Source organism: Polypterus senegalus, chromosome 14, assembly GCF_016835505.1.
Source record: "Polypterus senegalus isolate Bchr_013 chromosome 14, ASM1683550v1, whole genome shotgun sequence".
Taxonomy (NCBI): Eukaryota; Metazoa; Chordata; class Cladistia; order Polypteriformes; family Polypteridae; genus Polypterus; species Polypterus senegalus.
Window position 1 is genome coordinate 81,036,802 of NC_053167.1, and position 12,612 is coordinate 81,049,413.

The 12,612-nt window shown below is 37.4% G+C and overlaps 1 protein-coding gene across 1 annotated transcript in view; it reads right to left on the minus strand.

Annotated features, from left to right (window-relative positions):
- Window positions 1-12,612, minus strand: part of LOC120514855 (BMP/retinoic acid-inducible neural-specific protein 3-like) — a 323,313-nt gene that overhangs the window by 95,511 nt on the left and 215,190 nt on the right. The gene's annotated exons all lie outside the window — the stretch shown is intronic.

Genomic DNA, 12,612 nt, shown 5'->3' on the forward strand with positions numbered 1-12,612 from the left:
GTTTCAGCTCTAAAGTACATGTTTATTTTTAATGAATCAAAGCTTTACTTTTACACAGTCACAAACTGATTGAGTACTCATCCATCCATTTATTTCTAAGCCCATTCAAGCCAATATAATGTAACGGGGACTTGAAACTATTTTACTGACATTAAATACGGAACAGGAACTCAGGATGGGACAGCAGCAGCGATTCGGTAGAGGCATTCATTTGATCTTGTTAACCTTATTTCTTCTTTTAAGGCTTTGTGTGTATAAAAATGAAGAGCAACAAAACACAAATAATTTTCAAGAAACTATTACAAGATTTTAAGTTTAAACTTTCAACCTGATGATGATGTCGTTTTTTTCTTTCTTTAGTTGTTCTTAGCCTATCCAAACATTAATTTGTAATGTTTTAATTTATAACAAGAACAACAACAACATTTATTTACAGTGGTGTGAAAAACTATTTGCCCCCTTCCTGATTTCTTATTATTTTGAATATTTGTCACACAAAATGTTTCTGATCATCAAACACATTTAACCATTAGTCAAATATAACACAAGTAAACACAAAATGCAGTTTTTAAATGATGGTTTTTATTATTTAGGGAGAAAAAAAAATCCAAACTTACATGGCCCTGTGTGAAAAAGTAATTGCCCCCTGAACCTAATAACTGGTTGGGCCACCCTTAGCAGCAATAACTGCAATCAAGCGTTTGCGATAACTTGCAATGAGTCTTTTACAGCACTCTGGAGGAATTTTGGCCCACTCATCTAATTCTACTAGATCTACTTTATTAATGTTTTTTGACAAATTTGAATGCCTGGATTAGGTTTCTACAAAGTCTCCTCTGCTAGAGACTAAACAGATAGAATTCTCCTAATATGTCCTTAAATCCTTGTTCTCCTCTACACAGCTGCAAGTGCTGCTATGTCTTTTTTTGTAGCATTCCTGCCAGAACTGCACACGATACTCAGGATACAGCCTCACTAATACATTATATAACCTGAGTACTCAGTTTATTTTCAACCATTTTTAGAATACATTATTTTATTTTATGTTTAATAACTTTTGCACAGTGCTGAAAATGTTATGTCACATAACTCATTTCCTGAGGTTACGTCCTCTAGGACAGTATACTATATAACAATTACTGTAGGACAGATTTATAATTGACCTTCCTTTTGCCCATGTATAGCACATTTTATGTCAAAATCTATTTTCTAAGTGTTTGCCCAGTGTGTCCAAGTCATTTTGAATTGTGTTTGCTGCCTACTCGGTATCTGCCATCCCTCTGGAATTGATGTCATTAATATAAATTAGAAACAGTAGTGGTTGAGGACTAACCCAGGAGGGACTCCACTGATAACCTTTCCCTACATGGAACATTCGCCTCTAATGTATACTGTACTTGAGAGCCAGTTTTATAGGTCATCCATGATGCCAATAGCTTCTAGTTTCAAAATTAATATTTGGTGTGCGGCTGTTTAAAAGTTTAAGTAAATGATATTGTATATTTTGTTTTTGTCAAGTATTCAATAGCCTTCTCCGGACAATCTAACAGATTGGCTTGGTTTGATTTTTCTGTCATAAACCCATGCTGGCTTTTATTTAGTATACTATTATCATGCAGGTACTTTCTAGTTAATTTCTTAGAACTGTTCTACCTGGCTTTGTCCAGAAAAGTAATAAAATGTATGTTACATGGATAAAATAAATAAAAAGCAGATCTGACACTTACATACTCCTAATCGTTGCCAAACGACACATATTTTTAGTATTATTTAGCATCTAGTGCTTCTGAGTTTATTAAGATGTTGCACAATTTTATTGTGAAATTAAGTTTAAGATTTAGAGAATTAGAAGTAATTTTGCAACAAAGAAGAATTTGTAGAAAGGTAATTATTTCAGTTCAGTTCATTTCAGTAATAATATTTAAATGTTATACAGAAAATAGAACACACCACGGTTGTAAGTTTTAACTCAATCGCTGACAGACAAATGAGGGTGGAGTGGCACACACACCCTTCTCCTCCCTGAGCAGCCCTGGAGCATCTTCATGAAGTTTCAGCCCCCTCTGGCTCCCGTCATCTCAAAAGACTTTTGTTACTCCAGCTCTATCATAGATCTTGTCACAAACGGGTCATTTAATAGCCTATTATTTTCTGTACGGAAAAAGTGACTAAGTCTGACTTTTTTGTTATTCATAAAATCAGACTTATTATTGAGCAGCAAATGTAAAAATCTTGTTTTGTTTCTTCAATGTCCTTAAATATTTAAAATTCTCAGTAACTATTGTGGCCAACACAAACAACTGAAATTAGTGTTGTTTTGTTTTGCCATCATTTCTATTTCTTTTGAAGTAAAAATCATGTTGATATCTTGTTGTATTCTAAAGAAGTTGAGGTTAAAAGGCACAAAGGTTTGGCAAAAATCTAATTTTTAATTTTTTTCTAGATGTTTAGATGTAGAAAATCTAAAATTGTATTAGTGTGTATTCAAACTTACATTATATCAGAAATACTGCAGTGTTACAGTTTTATATAAAATAATAATACGAAAAAATATATAAGATATATAGGTTCTAAATAAGCAAAGTGCAATAAGGCACACTATGGCCATCTAGCAGAGTTACAAATTTAGTATTATTGTAGCTAAATATTTGTAGGTAGAAAATAAAAAAATGAGTAGTCTATATTTTGGGTTAGACTATACTGGAAATAACTACAAAGTTTTATAGAAATATGTGTGGTGTTGTTCATGTGTTTTCTCTAACAGACAAACAGAAATTTTGTTTTTGACATCAGTAAATTATGGTTTCCATAATTTTTAATGGTATAGAAGTAATATCGGCAGAGTTTCTTTGCAGCCTTTGTCGATTTTCGTAAAGCGTTCGACTCAGTTGATCGAGCTGCCCTGTGGGACATTCTGAGGGTTCGCGGGATCCTCTCGAGGTTGCTGGATATCATGGCTGGCCTGTACACTGGTACTGTGAGTGCTGTGCAGAGTGGAGGCAGAACTTCTGCGTTTTTCCCAGTTGATTCTGGGGTTCATCAGGGGTCTGTTCTTGCTCCTACTCTGTTCAATGCTTGTATGGACAGCGGCTGTGGGGCATCTGTTGGTGAAGAACGTTTCACTGGTCTTGACTTTGCTGACGATGAACGAGGAGTCTGAGTGTCTGGGCTTGTGAGTGTCCTGGATAAAAACCAAGATCCAGGCTTTTAATGACCTCTTGAGCACAGCTATAAGCAGTGTGTCTGTTTGCGGAGAGAGTGTCGACCTTGTCGAGAGATTTACTTACCTTGGCAGTGACATTCATTCACTCTTGTGACTCTTCCTATGAAGTCAGTAAACAGATTGGAAGGGCATGGGGGGTCATAAGCTCGCTGGAAAGGGGTGTGTGGCGCTCCCGATATCTACACAAAAGGAGGAAGGTCCAAACATTTAGAGTCCTGGTGCTATATATATCTTGCTATATATATATCTTGCTATATGGTTGCGAGACATGGACGCTATCCAGTGACCTGAGACAAAGACTGGACTCCTTTGGTGTCTCTCCGGAAAATCCTTGGGTACCGATGGTTTGACTTTGTGTCGAATGAGCAGTTGCTCATGGAGTCCCAAATGATGCACATTACCTGCATTGTGAGTGAGTGTCAGTTACGGCATTATGGCCATGTGGCGTGTTTCCCCAAGGGTGATCCAGCTCATAAGATCCTCACTGTTGGGGACCCCAGCGGCTGGACCAGGCCAAGTGGTCACCCATGTAACAACTGGCTGCGGCAGTCATTTCCGGAGGGTGGGACTGGACTGCATGTCTGCCTGGGGGGTTGCCAACTGGGATCCTGAGTTGTTTCGTTGTGTAGTGGGTGCGGCAACACACTGTACCAGTGCATGCTCCCCAACTTGACTTGACATGATAGAAGTAAGGCTTATTGGTCTATATTTACCAGGATTCACTTTGTCTCCTTTCTTGTAAGCTGAAGTCACATTTACAACTTTCTAGTCATCAGTTAATTCTCCTCTCTGAAATAACTGCTTAAATATACCTAATAAAGGTTTATAAATGGCACTTTCATTTTTTTCAGTACAACTGGTATACTCCCATCAGGTCCAGGGGATGTTATAATTTGCACCGTATTGATGGCCTGAAGTGAGTCTGTCTCTTTTACTTTAAAATCTATGAACTCTGAGCTCATTTTTCTTTCTGCTAGAGGCATTTAATTTGTTTCATCCTTTACAAATACTTTATTGAAATATTTAATCATTTCATTAGGTATTTCCTTTTCATTTTCAAAGATTTCTTCCTACACAAGAGATTGATAAAATTTCCATTTTCTTTTTACTGGAGCAGTATTCAAAAATTGCTTGTTGCTTGTTTTGGCTTAATTAACAGTTTATTAATTCAGTTTTTCAGTTGGCGTTATGAAAACGTCTTTTGATCTGTTACTATAGTGTTTAATATTTCTCTAATTCAGAACTTACTGCACCGTTTTTCAGTTTTCTTGTACAGTAATCTCCATTTTACATTTTAATTATGTAAGTTTTTAAAATTTCTTTAGTCTTTTGTTTTATTGGTTTTTCAAATGTACCAATTTTGAGCATGGATCAGAAAGTCTCTGAAGTGATACCACCTGTCATTTATAGTAAACAACTTCAGATTTGATCATATTGTAGTCATTGTTGCTTAACATATCTATAATTTATTATTTATTGTATTGACTTTTATTATTTTAAAAGATGAAACTCAGACAGGTATCACAACTTATTGGGCTTGAAACACACTGTGTGAGATAACAGTCATTTGCCATGGGAACCATTCTGGTTGACACTTGGATTTCTGGTAAGGCTTTCCCAATCAATGTTTGGAAAGTTACATTTCCCCATTAGTGATAAGTGAACTCCAGGGTATTCGCTTGGCCTCAGGTTCAGAGTAATCATGGAAGTGTTCGCGTATTCAAGTGAATATCACCGAACTTGGTGAAATGCATTGAAGTCAATGGGGAAGGACAAGCTGAACTAGACTTGACAGGACTGTAGTGGTGCAATCATCATTTAAAGTGTCCATGAGGGATAGGGAAATGACTGGACCGATTATTGAGGCCAAAAAGTGACCTGAGCTGTGCGGTAGCAGTGCCAACCATTGCACCACCATGCCTTGTGAGATCAAAAAAGAACACAGAGTCAGAGATGCACAATCATAGATTTCATCAAAACAAAGCGGAAATGCCGAAATCATAGTCAAAAGTCAGAAAAAATATGTAGGTTGTTAAAGGCAGAAAATTCGAAGTGGCATGTCATGATTGAAGCTGGTGGCTCATTCTATCTTTTGAAGTCGCGCTGAAGGCTCTCAAAACTGTCTGTGTTGATGCTTTGCACTTTTTCTTCTATCAACAAGATAGAAATGTCATGCAAATAATAATAAATCTTTCGTTATTATTACTTCATTGAGTCTCCTGTGTTTTGGGTGTGTCAGGCTCCTTCAAGGTTTGTTTTCACTCTGGCCATGCCACACACATGACTAATTATTATGCATGTTCCTCCTTCTGCACATTTGGCTACAGATAACTCTCCCACAAAATCTGTAATGCACATGATCAGCATTATATAGCTGGAGGGCAGTCCCATCAGTGTTGGCTGTTACAGCTCCGGGTGATGTTGCCCTAGCCTCGCAAAGCATTATGGGGTGCTGGTAAAAAAAATTTCTCCTAAACCAGTATCAGTAAATAATTCAATGCAGAAGGACAAATGTGGACACAGAAAATTCGTTGCAAATAACTCTTTGGCAAAATTCTCTAATCAACACTATTCCCCATGATCACTACATTATTACACATATGTCGTATTTGAACAAATAAAATACTATTATATAAAACATTAGAATATAGGAGCCAATAGAAGACACCAATCACCAAACCTCTGCATTTTTTTCTAACCAGCTTAACCCACAACTTACAGTGATTCTGACACGCTCCCTTCTTCTTTCTTAATTTTGTGTGATTGTTATTTTTAGCAGATAGTACTGCATTTATCATATTCTCTCCTTGCCAGTTTTCCATGAAGCAGGCATAGCCATTAATATGATATTCTTCTCCATCAAATCAAATTCCACACATATGGATCAAGCATTTGGGATTCAAATATTGGAGTCTGGAGCTGTGAGACACCATTACCTGACCACTGAGTCAACTTAACATAATGAACTGCTACCAAAACAAAAGTTATGCTTAACTTTTTAAAGCAGTCAGGAGGTACAACATTTTTAAATCTGATATTTCAGAACTTTATACTATTATCCTATCTTTAGAATTCTGCAGCCTCAATTCTGCTTTGTCTTTATTGGAAGGATGAAAAACAAAACAAAAAGACTCAGCATTTATCTCTGACAATTAGTATATGCAATTAATCATGAACAAATACACCAAGCTGGCTTTCACTTTGCCTTGCTATAGCCTCACAAATATGTTTGGCAGTGGCAGCTAATCCAGCACTGCACACACCTGCAAGGCGATTCACAAAATACCCAAACAGCGATTACTGCCGCAATTATTTTATATCTGTTTCAGCAACTCCAAAAATATCTCTGATAAACAAGTAAAATGCCACCAAAATGATAGCCTCAGAAAACAAGAACAATCACATGTACGTTGTAGAAAAGAAATGATCATTATCTGATATTCTTTTTTTGAAAAAGGAAGCAGTAAACAGTTTTGAATGAATTTCTTTTATAGTGAAGATGCTGGAAATTGCTGGTGCATTGTTTAATACAGTGCAAGATTTCACATTTCTGGATTATTGTATATCCATTGTGTGTAGATATTGAAAAGATAACATAAATAATTTTACAGCATGTCCCTGCCAATCCAATTCAGATTTTGAATTAATGGCCATGCATGTGCTAAATGCCATTTATTTAATAATTCTGCATCACTGATATTTAATTAAGAAGACGTAATAAGAAAGAGACCATACATAAAGCAAACATCCTTTGTATACCAAGTTTAATTTATACACTTGTAAGTGTTACTTTTCTTATCCCTAATTCAATAAAAAATACATCTTTGTTGTCATTATAGCTTTTGTTATACTATGAAGAAAAGGTTCACACCAGGAATAATTGAGCCAGTTTTTATTTCACCTTCCTATAACTCCACCAGATGTAGGGTGTCCAAAACACAGTAAGTAGGTGGTATGGGAAAGTGTTCACATTACATAAGTGCTTCCTTATTATTTGATAATGCGTTTAGACTATTTAGGAATATCCAGACCAGACCAATTAACTCTCAGGAAGAAACTAAATATACTGTACATAAATATATACTGTACTATGGGTACCATACATACTGTATACACACACACACATGCATGCCGTATGTGGTTTTACAGTTCCCTCCAGTTGCTCCTGTTAGTGCACTACAAAGAAATGACAAAACCACCAGGAAACATACAAAGAATGCTAGATACACCAGAGTTTGCTGGTCTCTACTTACAAGCGAACAACCAATTACCATAAGTATAAAGAGCTTGTCCATACATAGGAGGGACAAAAATGGCTTTAAAAGAATCATCTCTTCTGTTAATGGCTCATCTTAGAATTCAAATGAGACTGGAACTCTTCCCGAGATACTTCCCATGTACTCCATGTGGAGGACTACAAATAGAGTCACATCTGTTGACTATTAATCTAACATGAAGTTTATTCAAAGTTCAAAGATTCATTATTAAATGAAGATAGTTCATTAAATGAAGAGAAGTTTGTTAATAGTTCACAGATGTATTACTAAATATACAGTATATATATACAGTATATATATATAATATTATATCTATGCTAATAAAAGGCAAAGCCCTCACTCACTCACTCACTCATTCACTCACTCACTCACTCACTCACTCACTCACTCACTCACTCATCACTAATTCTACAACTTCCCGTGTAGGTAGAAGACTGAAATTTGGCAGGCTCATTCCTTACAGCTTACTTACAAAAGTTAAGCAGGTTTCATTTCGAAATTTTACGTGTAACGGTCATAACGGTTGACAACGTCCGCCATTTTGAACTTTCTTATTTATGGCCCCATCTTCACGAAATTTGGTAGGCGGCTTCCCTGCGCTAACCGAAACCAATGTACGTACTTATTTCAGTGGTATGATGCCACTGCCGGCCGCCATATTGAACTTTCCAACAGTCTTTGTTACCTATGGGCCCATCTTCAAGAAATTTGGTACGCGTGTTCCCAACGCTAACTGAATCCTACTTACGTACATATATGCGTCCATAGCTTGCAGCTCGGTCACTGTGTGAGGCGGCGTTGGGTCCCCCATCCCAACCCCTCCCACGTTGTTGGCTGCCTGCCTATATAAGGCCGTCCGTCGCTCCGGTCTCTACATTCCCTTCCTTGCTTCGCCACGGGATTCACGTCTCCCTGCTGATAACTACAGCCTTTTTATTTAATTCACGGCTTCTCCACAGTTTTATTTTTCATTTATTACGATTATAGTTATTGTGTAGGTATTTTAGACTTACTTTACATTGTTTAGGTACCCATTTCCTTTATCATTCCAACCGTACCCCCATTAACATGTCTATCTAGGTGATCACCACTGATCAAAGAACTGTCACTTACCGAGTGGTTTCCATGCCTTTGAGATGGCACCTACCTTTTACATTCTCTTTGTTACATATTGCACGGCCATATCAGGCTCAATCTTGATATCCGGAGGAACATTCTGTCTTATGTATTGAATGACTGGGGCAGGTTCAAGGTGTGGACTGATGACGGTACAGGAGATAATTATATTACACAGGAGCACTAGAAGAGTGAAATGCTTAAGCCCTTCACCTATGGTTCTGCATGTGAGTTGATGGCTACCACTGAATTGTTCGGTTGTCGCTTTCAAGTGTATCGAAATGGCCAAATATTTTACACCTTTCGACAACTGCCAATGCCTCTTAAACATCTTAGATTCACAGGTGACGATTTGAGTAGTGGACACTTTGATGTTTATGAATGTTTAAACTCTCAAAAGCTGGATGTGAAGTTATCGATGAAACCGATTATATGCTTACAACGCTTGACAGATGCCGAATGTCACTTCAACACAAGTCCTACAAATACTGTCGTAATTGAAACAAACCATGAAACTCAAACCGATTATGACAGCAGCAATCCAAGCTGTGAGATTTGAGGCAAGAGTACTGTTCACATGGCCAACTGTACGTTGCATGCTCAAGAGTAAGCTCAGCACACAGCTTGGTCATATTACAACCGGAGGGCCGAACTGACAATGTGGTATACAAAGAGATCCTTAACAAATAATTATTGGTATATTTTCCCTCAGTTTAAAAAGTTTTAATTTTCTTCTTAATAAAAATTTTAAGGCAGTACTTCGCCGCTGCGAAGCGCGGGTATTTTGCTAGTATATAATATATGAGTATATTTATCGGGCTGCTCTTGCAGGTACTAAATTCAAGGAGATTCAGGAAAAAGTCTATTCATACCCCAAGGAACAAGAAAAAAACCTTTATATCACTAAACCCTCTCACCCTCAGCTCTCACTGTAGATGCTTCCATAAATGAGCCTCCAGCTGTTTTTCCTCATGTCTACTAATCTTAGAGGGGATTACATTTCTCAATTTGGAGAGCAAGAGGGAGAGAGAGAGAGATAGAAAGAAGATTCTGAGCAAGATCCCAAATGTTTTTTTTTTCTGGGGGTATACCCAAAGTTTTTTCATCTATCTAAACGAAAACCAAAAAAATTCGGTAATGTGAGTGTCAGTGGGCTTTGTGCCCTAGGAACTAAGTTACCCGAACTATTCTATCCAGGACATTTTGCATTTAAAAAAGAGGAGCGAAGGCGAGAGAGAGGCGAGGAGAGAGAGAGAAGAAATAAATTGAGAGGAAAAGAAGACAATTTAACCATCCATTTATCAACTCATCACTTCCGATCATTGCCTTAGTCCACTGCTTTCTTTTTTCCATGTCTTATTCTATATCATGACAGCCAGAGCTGAGTAACCCCAGGGTTTGAATTCATACCAGCCATTGCCAGGACTTTTCACGGTGAGGCCATTTTGTTGTCGGGAAGGAGCACAATAACAACATCAACAACAGCATTCATTTATATAGCACATTTTCATACAAATAATTCAGCACAAAGTGCTTTACATGATGAAGAAAGAGAAAAAAGACAAAATAAATAAGAATTAAAATAAGGGAACACTAATTAACATAGAATAAAAGTAAGGTTCGATGGCCAGGGAGGACAGAAAAAACAAAAAAAAAAAAACAGAAAAAAATAAAATCTGCAGCCCCCTCTAGGCATTCTACCTAACATAAAACACTACATAAATAACACTACAGTCAGTTTTAATACCGCCTGACTTTATTTTGGACTCATTTTTTAACCGCATTTTCAATTGCTGTGTTTATCTAATCCTTGTTTTATTTGTGTTACGTGTTTTTGTTTACTGTTTAGGGGCAAGGGAGGGTCAATGTAAATATTTGTATATTCGTGCTCTTATATAGTCACTGGTGGTTTTGGGATAGTGGTGTTTTGCGTGCACATATATATTATTGAATATTTGTCTGTCTTTTGAATGTACAATATATCCGTGTTTGATTTTACATATCTGTTTAATGTTTTCTGATTATTTCGTCATGTTTGGAAAAATAAGGCAACTTTTAAAGAGTATGGCTTGTTATTAGAGCTAGAAACCTCAGGTAATCCACGGAATAATTCTTGGTAGTGTAGTGGCCGGTCTTGGTAAGGGGTTGGCCGTTACAATGTTCTCCTGTGGCACTATTTTATTTTTCTTATGGGTGCTGCCATCTGGAACAGTGTAGTCAATGGTTAGTATCCTATTGCTAGTTTCTATAACTGAAAGTGTGTGACTCATGACATCATTACCATGATAGAATAAAGGTCTCCATTTCATGAACAAATAGCTGTTTGCATTTTTCTTATTGTTAGCTGTCGCCACAAATACATTTGTCTGCTCTCTGACATATTAAGTCTCACATTTTTTGGCTCTGATTGCATGTTCCTTTTTTGGCTTATGACTTACCACTCTGTTCTTTGAACATGATTCTGGGTACACATTCTTTATTTATTTAAGTTTAGTCTTCCCGGTTACGACCCATGCTTGAATTCTAATCTGTCCATGCCATCTCCTGATTCCACTCTCTCTCTCAAAACTGCTGTCACCCTGTGCAAGCACTACACACCAACATAACAGGCTCCATTATACAAAGAAGCAATGGGATAAAATAACTTCATTTTATCATGGGTTTTTATCGGCTGTCTATTTTTCACTTCTCAGGGAACTAGCCAGCAGGTAAGGAATATCAGCAAACTTTCACTACATTATGACTGCTGTGATGAAAGTCATTTATTGTGCACAAGGCACTACATCCATCCATCCATCCATCCATTATCCAACCCGCTATATCCTAACTACAGGGTCACGGGGGTCTGCTGGAGCCAATCCTAGCCAACACAGGGTGCAAGGTAGGAAACAAACGCCAGGCAGGGTGCCAGGCAAGGCACTACATTCAGCTTCCATATGGTGCGGGTGTACATACTTAAAAACAACATGGTTTTGCCAATGTCAAAGCACAATTTGCAGCCTTGTCCATTCTTCCTAACGTAATCAGAGCAATTTACTGAACTCATATTGCAATAAGGGTACCAAGTGATAATAAACCATGTTGTTAATCGTGAGCAGTGACATTCCATTAATGTGCAAGTCATCTGCAATTTTAACAGTGCCACACAGCACTTTTTGAACTACCATGTAGGTGTCATTGTGTTGCTTCACAGGTGACAAAGTTTTGCTACCTGGTGCTGCTCGATGCTTCATGGGGTATTCAACCCTAATTGCTGACTGGGGTGGTGCTTCTTCGCTTTTCTCAATTATTGTGTATCATTGCTTCATGGCATTCTAAGGTTCATGGGGGAGTCACCCTACCTCCATTCCATTCAAAACAGAATAAACTTGTTTTGAATCTATTGCATGTACACATATGTTCACCTTTGAATCCAAGCAAAGATTTGTGAAGGAAATCCTGGTGTGCAATTTTCCACTTGTGGCATCATTTCGGCACACAAAAACTTTTGGATTTTTGAATTTCAAATTAGGGATATTCAACCTGTACTACATTTAAGATTTATTTTCACTCTAGCCTCTTCTGCCTTTATTCCTATTCTGTGTAAAGGTAATTACTTTTTTTGCTCATTCCACAACTCATCCTTCTGTCTCCTTCTAGAATGTCAGAATTTGTAATCCTGGTTACCCAATAGTTTGCACAAAAAAAAGCTGGCTGTTGAGAAGCAGTCTTTACACAGTAGGTGTCTCTTTGCTGTGCTACATTTAACCTAGAAGAAGTTTGCTTGTAGAGCTTAAATAATGTAGGAAGTAAAAGTCATGTTCAGGAATTAAAGCATACAATCATCTGTTACTACCATGCATTTTCTGAATTAAATTGCTCTATCGGAGAGCAAAGTTGACTTGCAGACTTCTACTATTTTGTGCAGAACACTAAAGAAAGACACATATACATTAGACAGGCACAGACACACCTGGATTTAACAGCAGAGTGACCTGTTGGATTAAGGGGTCTCCT